At 35.3% G+C, this 17,674-nt stretch overlaps 1 protein-coding gene across 2 annotated transcripts in view; it reads left to right on the plus strand.

Annotated features, from left to right (window-relative positions):
- The first annotated feature begins 14,501 nt into the window (after positions 1–14,501).
- The window catches only part of LOC131036128 (AT-rich interactive domain-containing protein 5), a 70,152-nt gene continuing 66,979 nt past the window's right edge, over positions 14,502–17,674 (plus strand). Inside the window, exons 1-2 of one of the 2 annotated variants that reach the window (XM_057967941.2) lie at positions 14,502–14,959; positions 15,070–15,164. The gene's annotated coding sequence lies outside the window, so the exon portion shown is untranslated. The remainder of the gene's footprint in view (positions 14,960–15,069; positions 15,165–17,674) is intronic. The other variant, XM_057967942.2, reaches the window with a different exon arrangement.

Raw genomic sequence — 17,674 nt, forward strand, 5'->3', positions numbered from 1 at the left:
ATCCCATAATAATGTTGGTTTCATCTACTTACAATTATCTACAAGACAACTTTTCTTTTGTGGGGTTAATATAGGTAACTAAAATATGTGTTAGTTATAATATATCTTTAGTTAGTTGGCGAGTATAGTTATAAATTATCAGTTGATTGAAGTAGTTTTAGGTGCTTGCTGATAGTTTAAATTTTATGGTAATCATCAACAAGTTTAAATACTTGTTTTATAGGTGGCAAAAAGGACCATCATTTTAAATTTGTTCCCTTCTCTTTTTTTATAAGAGAATTGAGAATTGAATGAAATAAGAACAATTGTTATACATCTTCTAAATTATTTTGCCATTCTCACGTGAATCAATCATGTATGCATAATTTAGTTAACCATGCTCTAGTAATTATATATTTGTAGAGCAAGTAAACAAAAAGGATACTACAATTTTTTTATATTATTTGGAAGGTGATGGAAGCTTTGAAGCTTCTAGACAAAGATTGAAACGAAACATAGATTCTTGTACGACTATAAGAATATTGGTGGGTGTTGTAAGTGCAACGATAATATAGATCCTTAGAGGTGATTATACCTTGTCAAAGAGGAAAGTAATGCAACTTATGCAATGAAAAAACTACAATGCAATAGTTGGAAAAGTCCCTCAAATTCACTGGAGAGGAGATATGCACATACTAGGGAAGCTTCCTAGATTATGGGGATTAATTGGAGAGATAGTCGAGACTCGAGAGTGAGCTAAATAGTGAATGGGAGTAATTATAAGAGGATAAATAGTCAAGGGTGATGTAGCTTAGTCGATATTTAAAGTAGAACTCAATCATGAGTAAAAATAGTGGCAAAGTAGTAAAAAATGGAGAAGATACATGTATCCAAGATTATTGGTCACCCTTTCTAGGGTTTGGATTATCCCTTTTTCCAACGCTAGATGCTTAGGCGATCTTGTGATATTTTGAAGAACCCTTTGATTAAAGGTCAACAAAAAGTTTTTTAGAGGCGTGCAAGTACTTGTAACCTACTATAGGGATTGAATAAGCTGGAAAATGAAGGCTAAGAAGTAAAGGAAAACTATAATCAAGCAAAATAAAGTTGGAGAGGAAATGTAATTCACACCACATGGGTCATGATTTGAACTTTCCAAATCATCATCAAATTATAATATCAACTTGTGCAACTTATAAGTACTTAGTTAAATCTTCATAAAAAATCAAAAACTTAGAAGAGCTTTGTCATTAGCAAATACATATAAAGAATCCATATAATTTGATAAACCAACAAAAAAATTCACAATAAATACCAATTTTAATCATAAAAAATGTCACATGAGTTGATTGAGATGAACTTTTAATGAGGTTTGCATCCCAAACCATGAGTGGTTTGTTTTGTCTATGGAGAAAGAGGTGTAGAGTACCTTGATTTTTTTATTTTGAGTTATTAATTAATAAATAGGTTTTTGAGAATACTGAATCCCTTAATTTTTTGATCTTGAGACATTACCGTATAACTAGGTTTGTTGGAAATATCAAATCCCTCACTGTATTGATCATGTAACTATAAAAAACATAATTATAAAGAGATATGAGCATATGGTGGAGGATCACTAATATAAGTATTATTAAGAGGATCATAATCTATATAGTCACCTTATGGGCAATATGAAATAGTGAAACTTATGTTGATAGGAGTATTCTTATAACTAATGTGACGTAGTTTGTATTCTCTACCACTTGTAGGTGTAAAATCAAGAGGATCCTAGTCATGTTTAAGATCAACATTGAGTGAAGTAGAGGTCACTTAGCGAGTGACTATTCTAATGTAACTAGTCTATTACAAGTAACTATTTTCTTCTTTTTAGCCAATTAGAAAAATCAATATTGATTATTATCCACATACGCCATGATTCTTTTGTCTTTTTTTTTTTGTTGGTGAAGGCTAGTCTTATATTGATTCTTCAAAAGTTAATACAAAAAATCAAAGATGTGGCCTTTTACCACTGATTTGCACATATTTAACTATAGTCCCCTTAAATTCCCTATTTTTACAAAAAAAAATATGCATCTCGAGCTACTAATAGTGTCCCTTATCTACCCACTGAATATACAAAAAATAAATCGCTACAATCAAAGAGGCCAGACACCATCAAAAACAAAATATACAGTATATAATGAAATTTCTAAAAAGGCCAATATTAACAATGATTTGTCAAAAGACTTATGCTTCTCCATTGTTGCTCTTTAAAGTCATTCTTGTTGAATTTGCACCTCTTTAGGCTCCATTCTCACATTGGCCTTGTCTTCCCTCACAACTTCACTTTTTTCTCCTGCAGATATTCTTTAAGGTGGCTCCACCCACTAGTGCTTGAACTCTGCTATTCTCCTTATCCTCCATCACACTCCACAACAAAAATGGCCTCATTGGTGGAATGAATTCCATGACATGAATCCAATCTCCTCCTATGGCTTTAAATCCCTCTACTATAAGTGTGATTCTAATAAAAGGCTCTAGTGCATAGCACCATTATCCTCTCACACACACATTCATTAACTATCGGACATCATCTTTGCTCCCCAGTTTTAGGCACCGCATTAGGACCATGGACGCAATATCAACATTTGTTATGTATTTATACTCTAAGGCCATGAACTCCTCCATCGACAACATTTTAATCATATGCAGGAACATGGGGTCACTTATGGAGATATGAAATATCCCCCTTGATTTTTTTCAAATTTTTCTAGTTACAACACCACAAGCACTCGTTAGGATTAGTAAATGAAAATTAGAAACACTACTGAAACTAACCCTTCCACTTTTTGATCACCAAGAGACTAATGTGGGAAGGTGAGAGAATATGGTGCTAAGGGGACCATTAGCTCAATGATTGACTGGAAATTACAATTCAAATTACAATACTAGCTGACAAGCCAACCCCTTCCGCTTATCCGATGGATGATTGAAAATGGAATTGCAATCTACTCAACCACTTATTCAATGGGAGGACAATGTTACAATAATAAAGAAAGGCGGCGGGCTAGCCTCTTCCACTTATTCAGTGGGTCCTGAGCAACAATCCAGAAATAGATAGTTGTTAGTACTACTAATTAGCTTCACAATGCATATTATGGATTTCCTGATTATACGATATCACTATCCAAAGAGGTGGAAAAGCCAACCTCTTCCACTTATGCAGTGGGACTAAGAGTAATCAAGAAACTTGTTATTAGTACTACTAACCAACATTACAAATGAATAAGAATGGTAAATCAAGTGCTGAAAACAAGTCCAATAGCTGCAAATCATAAGATATTCACTGCCAAAACCAACATAGGCCAACCACACCAAGAATGCACTCCACACTAACAACTTCACAGTTTGAAAAATGCAAACCACATGCTGGAAAAACATAGACCAACAACCTAAAAACTCACCAAAAAGCTCATAACTTTGCCCACACTCAACAAAATGACCCCAAAACATTTGCAAATGAAAGATATGAGACAGGTGATTAAGATAGACCCAACAAACTACATCAAATACCCCCAAATGAATTCTTGCACACATTCCTAGGCAGCCCAACATGGTATGGCTGGGCAAAAGTATGACTTGCATTTAAAAAATGAATACACCAAATTAAGCTCTACCAACTTACAAGAATGATCGCCTGAGACATAGGAAGAGAATGAGTTGACACTCAGACAGAGAGTTATGAACGAAAACATGCTACAACCACACCAAAACCAACAATTTGAAAATCCACACACAACACTCCAGAATTAGAAAACTCGAATACACACTAACAACGAATCCATCCATTCTTCTGAGTGAAGAACAGTCCCAAACTCAACTAGTCGCTATCTTTCAAGTGAGAAGCTAAGCAAATAGTCTAGGAGGTAAGCATTCCTAGAAGCATTTCTATGACACTTCGTTATAAAATTTCTAGATACCAAAACAAGAGCCCAACACTCTTATTTATAGCTTTTTGTGTCTCCAAATTCAAATTCACATTCCCTCCAAATGGACGCCAAACCCAAATGTACATTCATTTCATATTATTTTGAAATTTACATTTCATTTCTCCTTTTCCCAAAATCGACCTTCACTAATAGGCAAATATACTTTATAAAAATATCAATAAAGCATAATGTGGCATCAAAAGGTGATAAAGTGCATTATATTATAAAATCAACTTATTCCTCCTTAGGTGTCCAATATGCCTTAGCTAATAATTCACTTAATAAAACATTTTTCCTCAACAAGGAATCACCCAACATAAGCACTTGTTTACACATTTTTAAAGATTAAAATCTTTAATAAAATATTTTTAAGATGGACGCCCCCAAAAAGAATAAATAACTTAATTCATTTAATTAATAAATGGCCAAGTCCATTTGATCATATAATCAAGTTGAAGAAGTTGAATACAATTTGTCTGTCAAAAATAGAACTGAATCTCTGGATCATCATGCCAAGCTGGACTGCCATAAATAGCATGTGTTGCACTGACTCAACCCAAAACCCTAAAATAGTACCTACTAAAAATAGTAAGTGTCTCCAAACTCCGTTAGGGCATAAACTGGGAAGCAACCATCACTTACTAAAAATAACATACTGCTAAAAATAGTGTGTCCAAATGCAATTTAACCACATATTAAGCAATCGTCACAACTTACTAAAAATAGTAAGTCTGATTTTTTTTAGATTCGTTTGCATGTCACACCATCACAAGGCTCTCTGAAAACCCAAAAAAACCTAGAAAAGTAAGTTGTTCTTGCCCCCACTTACTAAAAACAATAAGTTTACCAAACTCCACTTATTGTTATGCATGTACTATCATTGCGAATCTTTTTGAAAACCTAGAAGGAATCCATAACCAACATTTATAAAACTCCAACATTCAAGCCACCAAAATTGCCAAGACATCCTCCTAGAAAATAGGAAACCCTAATTCTGCCTCTGACTAACCAATGGGTCTCTGAATTGGCCAACAAACCCCAAAACAAACTAGAGCGGAAAAGGGGACATTACAATCTGTGCTTCCCAAAATTGCTTATCCTCAAGCAATGCCACCACAACTCCATAAAATTTTAAATTGATCCACATCCAAGCAAGTACGATCCCAGGGTCTAATGACCGTCTCAGGAACAACCCACCTTTTCGATGTTGTGCCATTCTGATCACATCAGTGAAAATATCATGCCAAAAATGCACCATTCTCCCTTGTGACTCCAAAATGTTACCATCCATGATACTCAAACTGAAAAATCCCAATGAACTGAAATTAATATCATGGAGCATCTCATGCCCATAAAGCTCTGAGTAATCAATATCAACAATGTCACTATCTATCACAAGATTGGGCAATAGTAAATAAAGTCTACTCAACTCATAATCAAACTCCATAACATATCTCCCCAAGGTGTCAAGCAGAGCCATGACTATAAATGTGACTTCTCCAAATCTTCCTACAAGGAGAAAAACAATCCTTTGCAGGAGCTCAACAAACTCGTTCTCATAACTCCACATGAATCTACTAGGCCTCAATTGAATTATTCTGATACAACATTGGAGACTTTTGAAATCTCTTATAATTCCCACTCCAAGCACCTTAGAATGATGAACCATAGAAAGCAAAGGTTCACAAGTCCCAATCATAAGTAAAAGAGAGGGCATAAGAATAACCACTAATTAGAGCTTGAACACTTCCCATACACAGATATTGATCGCACCAACTTGTCGTACCTCTCATCTGAGACCATAAACCTGTCCTGCCAGGAGACTGTGAAGTTCGAAAAAGAGTACACCAGCAACCCACCAAGTCTGAAATGATTGACTTGAGATCTAATTTTAGGAAAATCACTATCCAAGAAGATGAACAACTACTGCAACATAGCAACTACTGCAACATAGGAAATCATCATCCAAAAGAACACATCTGCTCATGTCCAAGGCTGGAAATTTCCTCTCTAGTGACTCCAACTCCACATAGAACCATCCTTTGCTTAGAATATCTTCCCGATCCACTATTTGGAGCAAAAGGAACCATCAAATGGATTGTAAAGAAAGGATCAACACCATCAAGACTAAAAATTTGTTCCTTATCCCTCCAAAGATCCTTATTTCCACATATAATAAGCTCCATCAGACCATGCCGACGATCTCGAGCCTGGATACCCAACCGAAAGTGACCTTCAACACACTAAAAACAAAACTCAACACATCCCCGAGTGATAGTAAGGACCAAGTGCATACTTATGAAATTGATGTCTCCTCTAGCAAACCCTTGAAGCCTAACCATGAAAGCTTCAACAACTTTGGAGTATGGGACAAATGTTGTCCTCAAATCCAACTCCCTAAATGGACTAGTATGAGCCTTATTATTATTCAACCCAAGGAATAGGTTATCAAGCATGCAATCACCACATTCCGTCCTTCTTTCACCCCTACTTCATGAGTAACAAGTCTGAAATATTCACTCCTTGTTGCCGCAATGAAACCATAGACAACTACTAAACAATGTTTAGACAACATACCTTGATGCCAGAGACGTTGAAATCATCCTGATACAACACTTCCCAAGTGGAGTCTTCATCCTCAAACCCACTTATGCATTCAGTATCAAGCAACCTTGAAATATTACTATTCACAAAACGTGGCACATCCTCATGGCTTGACATCACATCATCCATACGCTAGAAACCATACTCAGTCTCATGTTCAATCACTTCACCACATATTTTATCATCCATCACGAAGAGAGGGTTTTCATAACTTTTCTCTATACCCACTTCAAAGACAGGGTTATCAAGAACTTGGAAGCTATCCCTTTCTCCTTGCTCACTTCCATCTTGTTGATTTGAATCTGCACATGCAACTTTTTTTTTTCTTGTGAAGTTCTCGAGATCAAATTCTTCTCGAAGACTATCAAGCTCACCAATTACTTGCTTGATTTCTTCGGCTCTTGGTGCATTCTCTTGCTCCCTAAAAAATTTTAAATCAATAAACTGACCTTCTAGCTCCCTTAGAGACAACTAAATGCTTTCTAACATGTCCTTTGTTGATTCAAGCCCAAGAGTAAGCTCATTAACCTTTCTCTCTTTACCTTGGAATACACGAGTGGTCTTGCTTGCAAGTTCAAAGGCATAATCTTGATCTTCAATCAAGTGTATGTAATTTGATTTCAATATATCCAAAGAGTCTTTGATAAGTTGTAGATTAGGGAGAGTAATTTCATCCTTAACCCCTTTTTGTCTCTCATCCATTTGAGCCTTCCAATAAAGTTCTTCAATCAAACTACGTGTGTGACCAAATTGGGATAGAGCTTGCACTTCTTTTTCAACAGACACCTTGAATTGACCATCCAACTCATAAGAATGCAGAGATTGTGTATTGCTGATAGGTAGTAAGAAAAAATCAGAACTTTGTTTCTTGAAATCGCTGCCCCCATGGTTGCTCCAAGACTCTTGTCTAACTCCACCAACTAGCTGAAAATGCTCAATATCATAAATAGGATTAGACTTCACTAGTTCTTCAAGCCTTTGATTACAATAAAAAATTCCATTCTTGTTTTCAACGACTCCTTGGTTGTCCCTAGTCTCACACCCCACATCATCCACGTGATAACATTGCTCAACACTGAGATGATGATCAACTCTGTGCACTAATAAATCTAATTTATGTTCAAGAACACAACCAAACCCTTCGAGATTAGGAGCCTTATAGACTTTTAAATCTACTCCCACCTCATTGTCACTTTGATCAAACGAGAAGGCAGTCCCAAGATCAAGTGTAACATCACCATTATTTGTTGATATAGAATCCTCATCAAGTTCCATTTCATCATCCAGATCAAAGGAGAATTCATCCCACACAGGTTCCTTGTCATCACTAGGTGCCATCACACCCAGATCCCAAGTGCTAAGGGGTTGATTGTTTTGATCAAAGGGAAAGTGTTCATCATACTCATGGAGTCTTGACTCATTGAATAAGTCACCTCCCAATTCACTTAAACTGATATTTGTATAAGTATCTCTCTCCAAAATCTTAGTTTGATAATCAAACCCAAGACCACCCATGTCACCAACACTATAATGTAGCAAAGAGTCATCAATGCTAGTTGTTTTGAATATTTTATCCCTTTTGCCTTCAATGAGCCCACCATTTATAGGTGTATCTTTGATCTCATATTTAGTAGTCACATGCATACCAAAGAGGTCTTCTTGTGAAAATTCTTGGGAATTTGGGGCAACAACGAGAGTAGAACCATTTATCACCAAATCTTCAACATGATTATGTACAAGCACATTGGAATCATCACCGACATCATCACTTTGGTATTGGTCATAAGTTGGTTTAATAATGAGACCCAAATCATCCTTATCATGCTATCCATTAGTGAACTCATCATGCACAACCTCGGCTATTGATTTTTCTTCTTCTTGAATGACAACCTCATCAACAATAGTTGAATGCATCACCAAAGAGTCTTCATGAAGCACTGTCTCAAAGTTATGTGTCAAAGCACCAACTCCATCATTTGTCTTTGTATTAAAGATATTATTTTCAGACGCTTCCTTATGTTTGGATTTTGCAAGAACCTTTACCAACCCCCTTCTAATATCTAGATCCTTCATCAAATTAATCAATCCTTGCATTAACTCACACATAGACTTATCCGAGGTAGACATTCTTCCAAACTCTAATATGCAACCAAAAAATCATGACCCAATAGGATGGTAGGGAGAACTTGTGCTCTGATCAACTTAATACGCAGGCTGGTAGGAAAACCAACTTTGATACCACTAAAATATCCCCCTTGATTTTGTTCAAAAATTTCCATTCAGAACACCACAGGAACCCGTTAGGATTAGTAAATGAAAATTAGAAACACTACTGAAAGTAAACCTTCCACTTTTTGATCACCAAGAGCCCAATGTGGGAAGGGGAGAGCATACGATGCCAAGGGGATCGTTAGCTCAATGATCAACTGGAAATTACAATTCAAATTACAATATTGGGCGGCAAGCCAACCCCTTCCACTTATCCAATGGGTGATATAAATTTCCAAAGTAGTTTGGCGGTGCAACCAACCAATTACAAGATTATAAGGAACTAAAAATAACAACAATCACTTGACCACTTATCCAGTGGGAGGACTAAAAATGGAATTGCAATCTACTCAACTACTTATTCAACATGAGGACAATGTTACATTAATAAAGCAAGGCGGCAAGCCAACCTCTTCCACTTATTCAGTGGGTCATGAGAAACAATCCAGAAATAGATAGCTATTAGTACTACTAATTAGCTTTACAATGCATAATATGAATTTTCAGATTATGAGATATCGCTGTCCAAAGACAGGCGACAAAGCCAACCTCTTGCACTTATGCAGTGGGACTAAGAGTAATCAAGAAACTTGCTATTAGTACTACTAACCAGCATTACAAATGAATAAGAATGGTAAATCAAGTGCTGATAACAAGTCCAACAATTACAAATCATAAGATATTCACTCTCAAAACCAACATAGACCAAACACACCAAGAATGCACTCCACACTAACAACTTCACACTTAGAAAAATGCAAACCACACGTTGGAAAAACGCAGACCAGCAACCTAAAAACTCACCTAAAAGCTCATAACTTTGCCCACACTCAACAAAATGACCCCAAAACATTTGCAAATGAAAGATATGAGACAAACGATTAAGCTAGACCAAACAAAATGCATCAAATACCCCCAAATGAATTCTTGCACATATTCTCAGGCAGCCCAACATGGCATGGTTATGGCAGAAGTATGACTTGCATTTAAAAAATGAATACACCAAATTAAGCTCTACCAACTTACAAGAATGATCGCCTAAGACATAGGAAGAGAATGAGCCACTACCTAGAATGAGCTGACACTTGGACAAAGAGTTATGAACGAAAATATGCTACAACCACACCAAAACCAGCAACTTGAAAATCCACACACAACACTCTAGAATCATAAAACTCGAACACATGCTAATAATGAATCCATCCACTCTTCTAAGTGAAGAACAGTCCCAAACTCAACTAGTCGCTATCTTTGAAGCGAGAAGCTAAGCAAATAGTCCAGGAGGTACGCATTCCTCAAAGCATTTCGACAACACTTTGTTATAAAATTCTTGGATACCAAAACAAGAGCCCAACACTCTTATTTATAGAATTTTGCATCTCCAAATTCAAATTCACATTCTGTCCAAATGGATGCCAAACCCAAATGCACATTAATTTCATATTATTTTGAAATTTACATTTCATTTCTCCTTTTCCCAAAATCGACCTTCACTAAGAGGCAAATATACTTTATAAAAATATCAATAAAGCATAATATGGTGCCCAAAGTTGATAAAGTGCATTATAATATAAAATCAACTTATTCCTCCTTAGGTGTCCAATATCCATTAGCTAATATTTTACTTAATAAAATATTTTTCCTCAACAAGGAATCGCCCAACATAAGCACTTGTTTACACATTTTTAAAGATTAAAATCTTTAATAAAATATTTTCAAGATGGATGCCCCCCAAAAGCAGAAATAACTTAAAGTCATTTAATTAATAAATGACTAGGTCCATTTGATCATATAATTAAGCCGAAGAAGTTGAATCCAATTTGCTTGCCAAAAATAGAACTGAATCTTTGGATCATCATGCCAAGCTGGACTGCCATAAATAGCTTGTGTTGTACTGGCTCAACCCTAAACCCTAAAATAGTACTTACTAATAATAGTAAGTGTCTCCAAACTCCGTTAGGGCACAAATCGGGAAGCAACTGTCACTTACTGAAATAACACTTACTAAAAACAACATACTACTAAAAATAGTGTCCAACTGCAATTTAACCACGTATTGAGCAATTGTCACAACTTACTAAAAATAGTAAGTTTGGAAAAAAATTTCAGATTCGTTTACATGTCACACCATCACGAGGCTGTTTGAAAACCAAGAAAAACCGAGAAAAGTAAGCTGCTCTTGCCCCCACTTACTACAAATAGTAAGTTTACCAAACTCCACTGATTGTTATGCATGCACAATCATTGCGAAGCTTTCTGAAAACCCAGAAGGAATCCATAATCAAAACTGTAAAACTTCAACATGCAAGCCACCAAAATTACCAAAACATCCTCCTATAAAATAGGAAACCCTAATTCTGCCTCTGACTGACCAATGGGTCTCAGAATTGGCCAACAAACCCCAAAACAAACTAGAGTGGAAAAGGGGACATTACAAGAAAACATTCTTCAACCTCTCATTTATAATTTTCCCCATGAAGGTGATTCGTCTCTTCTTCGTCTGCATATTGAAATTTGCCTCCACGATATCTTTGCTTTTCACCTGGGCACAACTGGCTTCTTCGAGAGAAACATACATTAATAATTCCATTGTCGCCTTCTCCAAATAGTGCCTTCTGTACACTTCTAATGTCTTAAAACTCCCACCATATCCATTTGCTTAGGCAAATATATCTCTCACTTGCAAATCATACCAGCTCGCCATTAATAATGACCCCTAAAAAATCCTCCAACATTATGTGCTCATTATCGGTATTAAATGTAGCTACCTATTTCGATAGAATGTCTGCCACCCGTTTCCACCCCCATAAATCTGAGAGATTTTAAACTCATTAAAAAGAGTTAACTTGGATTTAATTAGTTTAATATATTTTTATTAATTTTTCACATTTGTGACTCCATTTATTATTGCATTGACAATGGTTTACGGAATCCCTTTCCAAATGCAGTTTTGAAATCGATAATTTTTTCATCAAGTTTATGGCAAGCAATGTTGCTTTGAACTCCGTTTCATTGTTGGTTCCATCCTTAAGCTTCTAGGCTCCAATAGCCAACATATTCCCCAACCAATCTCAAGCCACACATCCTACCCCTGAAGGCTTAGGTTTACCATACAACACTCCATCAAAACTAATTTTAACCCATCCAATCTTTGGTTTCATCCAATCAAAATTCCTATCCTTACTAGAGGATGGATTAACCCACCAAGGCCTCTTAACAGGCGACATGATTCTTTTACTCTAATAATTAAAATTCAAATAGCAAAAAATCAAACCCATTGCATGAATCCATTCACGAACCAAAAGGATATTATAGACCATCCTAACATCACACTTAGAATAACATATGAATCGAAAGGGAACCTAAAGTAAGGAATGCATATAGTAACAACACTAAGTGAATCTTGCCACAAATTATCAAATTACTCTACAGTGACTTCACATTTTTTTAATTTGGTCAAATCCACATGAACTGTATCCAAAAATGATTTGTTACAAATATTCAAAGTAGAAACACTATCCACCAAAATAGATTTGATTTTTATATTGACATTATTAGCTACTCCATATAACAGTAGGTGTTGTTGGATAACCCTAGGACTAGGTAAGTCATGAGATTTAAATAAAGTCTTAGAATATTTTGTACAAATAGGCTCAAGGATAGATAATACCTTAGTAGGGTTCACATTGGATGACATAATAATATTTTTGACAATGTTAAAATAACCATAACAATATAGTTTAGAATTCTTAATATCTATCCCAAATAGGGAAATTTATAGGACTATTCATAATCCCATAATTAAATCACATCCGTTGGACACTTATTAACAATCTTTAGATATTTTTATGAAGTAGGGGTCTTGTAGAATATAATCATGTCTAGAAGGGAGGTGTAGGATCATTGGATTTTAAATCTCGTTGAGTGCTAATGATATTTAGCATATGCACACTTAGGAGAGAAAAAGGAGCCTTTGTAGACAAATGCTATTCACCATTACAGGGACATGTCACAACATGATACAACACATACCTCTTTAGTATGGTGTGTAAGTGTATGAATAATTGAAAACATACCATTATTAGGGAGTATTAAGTAATATTATGAAAGATAAACAACATAGAGAAGCAATAATTATCGATGGTGTCATAATATGAGGTATAGAAAGGGTGATCACCATAACGTATGCACAAACCCATAATATGTTTTAGATTTAACGAATATTAAAGTCCTAGGCTGGGTAAAGTAGGTACCAAAGAGATCGTAATCAAATCGGAACCTCGAGATACCGAGATAAATAAATAATGAACACAAATGGGTGGATCCAAATTCTAATTAGATCCATAATAAATTATATTAAATTAGAACTCATATTTGAGATCCTAATATAGAAAGAAGAAACTTTAAGGGCAAAACCCTAGAGCAGTGCAAGAGTGGTAAGGTTTACCAAAAATGTAAATAAATATTTAATATTTTTATACTTAAATTTTCTACGATAAATTAGTCTCAATATAAACATCAAACATCATATGAATAAGAATTGAGAATGATAAAGATGTTGAGATTAAAAATAGGAAATATGATTACTTAGCTTTAGGCTTGATGTAAAGTATGGCTCTACCAAGTGTTTTGAATCAATTTATCCTTGTTAAATTATTTTACAACCTGTTAGACAAATGCATCCAAATTTAAAAAATCTTTGTTCTTCTATTAGAGTCATTTCCATGACGACAAAACCAATCACGCAAGTGTGGATTTCAACCAAATACATAAATTTGATCCCTAAACGTAGATGTGATGTTTACTAATTTTCAAAAGTTCACTTTGAATCACTTATAAAATACTCAATCTATTCTCATAAAAAAATGATTTGCGTGCTTCCTACTTTGCAAGTGACAAAGATACTTATTCATGTTTCATACTTAATAATCTCAAGTCAATGCCTTTTGAATAAGAGAGATGACAACAAGCATTCATACATACATGCTCTAAGATGCTAATGCATTGGTGATATCATTAGACATTTTTTTAGGATAGGTGTTCAATTATTGTGTTCACTAGAGATTCTAAATAGATTAAGGTCCACTTTAAACTAGAATGTCTTATTGTCCAATTCAATTACTTCACACTTTAAACTACTTCATAACGATCAACTCAAAGAAAAACAACTAGAACTCAAATTTGAAATTTATTTTAGAATTTTTTTACAGGTACAAATCTAATTTAAAATAAAAAATCAAATTCAATATACATAACAATAATAAAAATCTTGTGTTTGCTAGCTCTTTACTATCTCGATGATGGATCATGAAGTGTGTTCTGAAACGTTGATGCAAAAACTATCACACAATCTAATCCAAATATTTAACACTAATTACAATTATAAATTATAGAAATCTTATATCATAAATCTAAGAACAAAGTATTCAACAATTTTTATTTTAAACCATTAATCTTCATACTAATTATTATATTAAGAAAAATAATATTATTATTTTTTAGGGGTTAAGGTGTCCAATTTCCACCTTTACATTCTTCAATACCCTTTTTTCATTCCTAGGGAAAGGAAGCCATGCTAAATAGAGCTGAACACAAAAAACTCTAGAGCACATAACCCAAATAATTTCCTAGAATCATATTAAAAAATTGCCTAAAAGGAGGTCAAATTTTCAAGCAGTTTTTTGGTACGGGAATGCACTCCAAGCTCTTGGAATGCACTCCAGAGGTCTCTGGAATGAATCTACACCTTACACGTCCTGAAATTTGAGCCCCTTTTAGTGAACACCATGAAATAATAAAAAAATTGCAGTCGATATCGTGCCAGAGCTAATCCTCGATAAACTAAAACAATTTATTCCTACCTTTTTCCTCGGAAATTTAAGCTTCGTGGGACTCACTACAAAAATTTGACGGCATCTCTGTGAAGTCGTCATATAGCTGATTATAATGACCATGCATTTGACGCCCTCTTCAATTCGTGATTTAAATAATTCCCGTTTCACTGTAAATCTCTAATGGAAGTTGTTCGTATATCAGATCTCTGACTACGGTACTGCACAGGTATCGGGGCTTTAGAAGAAGAAAATTAGTAACAATGGCTTGAAAATGCTGTGAATAAAGCATTACATTTGCTGCAGGTGAGCCGACATAACTGAAGTTTTTTGTTTTGTTCTTGTTTTTAATTTTTTATGTTCGTTTTGTTCCATTCTGTCAACGGAGGCCATGCTGAAACACATTGTCATGTTAGGGTTTGTGAATAAATTGTTCCTGCTAGGGTTTACGAACATTTTCAGTGCATATGTTCGCCTTTACAGCAGAATAATGCAGCTAGCTCGATTTGAGGTACTGATCACAAATTCTAAGCTGTTATTTCGGTTTTAATAATTATTTTTAAAGAAAACGGTGAAGTGTGTATGTTAAGATCATTGCACGTGCGTTAATGTGGGTGTTGTAGGAAATAGTCTGTACAAATTGAGAGTTTTGTCGTTGAAGTTTGTTTTCTCAGCTTCTTTTACAAAGATATTTATAAATGGTGGTGTTTTTGGAGAATAAAGTAAGGCTGGGGTTTTGGTGAAAAAACATGGGATGCAAAAATTTGATATACAGTTTTCTCCAAAAGCTTTATTACATGAATTTGGACTGTGAAAACCTAATACTTCGAAATAATTAGCTAAGGAGATTTTCTTCATGTTTTTTGGAATCAGAAATTGCTAAAGCACAGCGGAGAGAGAGAGCGCTTTTTATACTGTTCTGCCTGGAAAGTAATTGGGTTGAGTTTCTGAATAGTTATATAATTTTTTTATTGCCAGCTTGAGTTAAATGTTGGGAAATGCATTGAGAAATTGCTTTTTAGAAGTATCATTAGCATCTTTGGCCTTGGTAAATCCTGGCGTTGAGGTTATGGACTATCACAATTCTGCTTCATATGTCAGCAGGGGTCCTAAACCTGGGTTATTTTGTTGCGACTGTGCCCATTAACATTAGTATACATCACCTGGGACTTAAAACCAATTTTGTATTTTATTTAATTATTTTTGTTCGATTAATTGAGGTTTAAGAGATTTTCAGGACATGAGATGCAAATAGGGGTCCAGAGTGCCTGCGCTTTACTCAGGACATGAGATGCTAATAGGGGTCCAGGAATGCCTGCACTTTTCTAATTGATTGATGCACAGGAGCCTGTCCATTCCCAGGGCAAACTAAACCTAGGTCTTCCTGGTGGCAATGTTCCAGCTTACTACTAAGTCACAACCACTGGACTTATTTTTATTTAACTTAGTTTTAGTGCATATGATTTTCTTTTATATGCATCTCAGCCCATGAGATGGAAAGAAGGGTCCAGGAATGCCTGCACTTTTCTAGTTGTTTAATGCATAGTAGCCTGCCCATCAATTTCCATGGGAAACTAAACCTAGGTCTTCATGGTGGTAATGCTCCATCTTACCACTCAGTCACAAACACTGGACTTATTTTTATTTAATTTAATTTTAATGGATATAATTTTCATACTATTTGTCATTTCTACAGGGCATCATTTTCAGATATCATTGTAGAATTAAATTTGTAATTAGTATTAAGTCATTCTATATGACCCATCTTTGACTAATAATGATTTATAAGAATCCAGCTTTCATGACCTTGGTCCTATCTTGACTCTTATTGCATCAGGTGTTTGTCAGATGGATGAAACAGTTGGATTCAAACCAGTGAGATGAATTATTGCTTAGTTTAATTATCGATTTTGAGTTAGGCCATTTTATGTAGGATGGTTTGGAAAGTTATTTAGGAAGCTGATTTTTTTTTTATAAACAAAATGCTAGGTATTTTAGTGTTCTTGCTTTTAATTTCTTAGGGCAATCTGTGATGTTGAAAGAGCAACAAAAGTTGTTACATCCAGTCAAGAAATGAAAAAACTTGTTTTCTTTGCATAGTGGGTTTCGTGGCCAAACATGTGTTCTGCATGCTGAAGATGACCTTGGGTTGGTATGGAACATCTCTGGGATGTTGGAAATTTGGAGAGCAGATGGAAAAATGAAGGATTTTGGGTTGGTCGTGAAATTGCCAGTTTTCAGCGCAGGGGGTGGTTTTGATTTTGCCATGGTGGTTTCAACTTTGCTTGCTGGTGGTTTGCAGCAATTTCAACATTTTGGTGTGTGTGGTTGGGTAATGCTCATAAATGTTTTGTCTATCTTTTCTTGTGATTTTATTGGAAGACCGAAGAACATCTCATTTGAGGTCCAGGGAATAAAACAATTGGAAAAGTTTGAAGGGGCTGGCATGAGTTTTGGAGAAACTCTTCAAGTTGCAGCAGTTTGGGAGGAAAGTTGAAAAGTTGGAGCATTGTACGTGGTAGCTTGGTTGTAAGAGCTATGAGCTTGTTTTGATGCCCTTGTGGCATAATGTACGTGCAAGACTGTATTTAGGTGATTTGATGAAATATCCCCTTACTTTTTTTTTTTCAAAATTTTCAGTTTTCAAACACCACAAAGCACTCGTTAGGGTTAGAAAGATGATCAAAACACTGCTGAAAGGTAACCCTTCCACTTTCTGATCACCAAGAGCCCAGTGTGGGAAGGTGAGAGCATACGGTGATAAGGGGATCATTAGCTTCAATAATCCACTGGAAATTACAATGCTGGGCGGCAAGCCAGCCCCTTCTGCTTTTCCATCAGGTAATAGAAATTTTAACAACAATTTGGCGGTGTAACCAGCCAATTACAATCCAAAGAGTTTGAAGTACACAACAATCACTCAACCACTTATTTAGTGGGAGGACTGAAATGAAAATAACAATCCACTCAACTGCTTATTCAGCGGGAGGACAGTATTACAATAAGATGAGATAGGCGGCA

The sequence above is a fragment of the Cryptomeria japonica genome, chromosome 4 (assembly GCF_030272615.1).
Source record: "Cryptomeria japonica chromosome 4, Sugi_1.0, whole genome shotgun sequence".
NCBI classification, from domain to species: domain Eukaryota; kingdom Viridiplantae; phylum Streptophyta; class Pinopsida; order Cupressales; family Cupressaceae; genus Cryptomeria; species Cryptomeria japonica.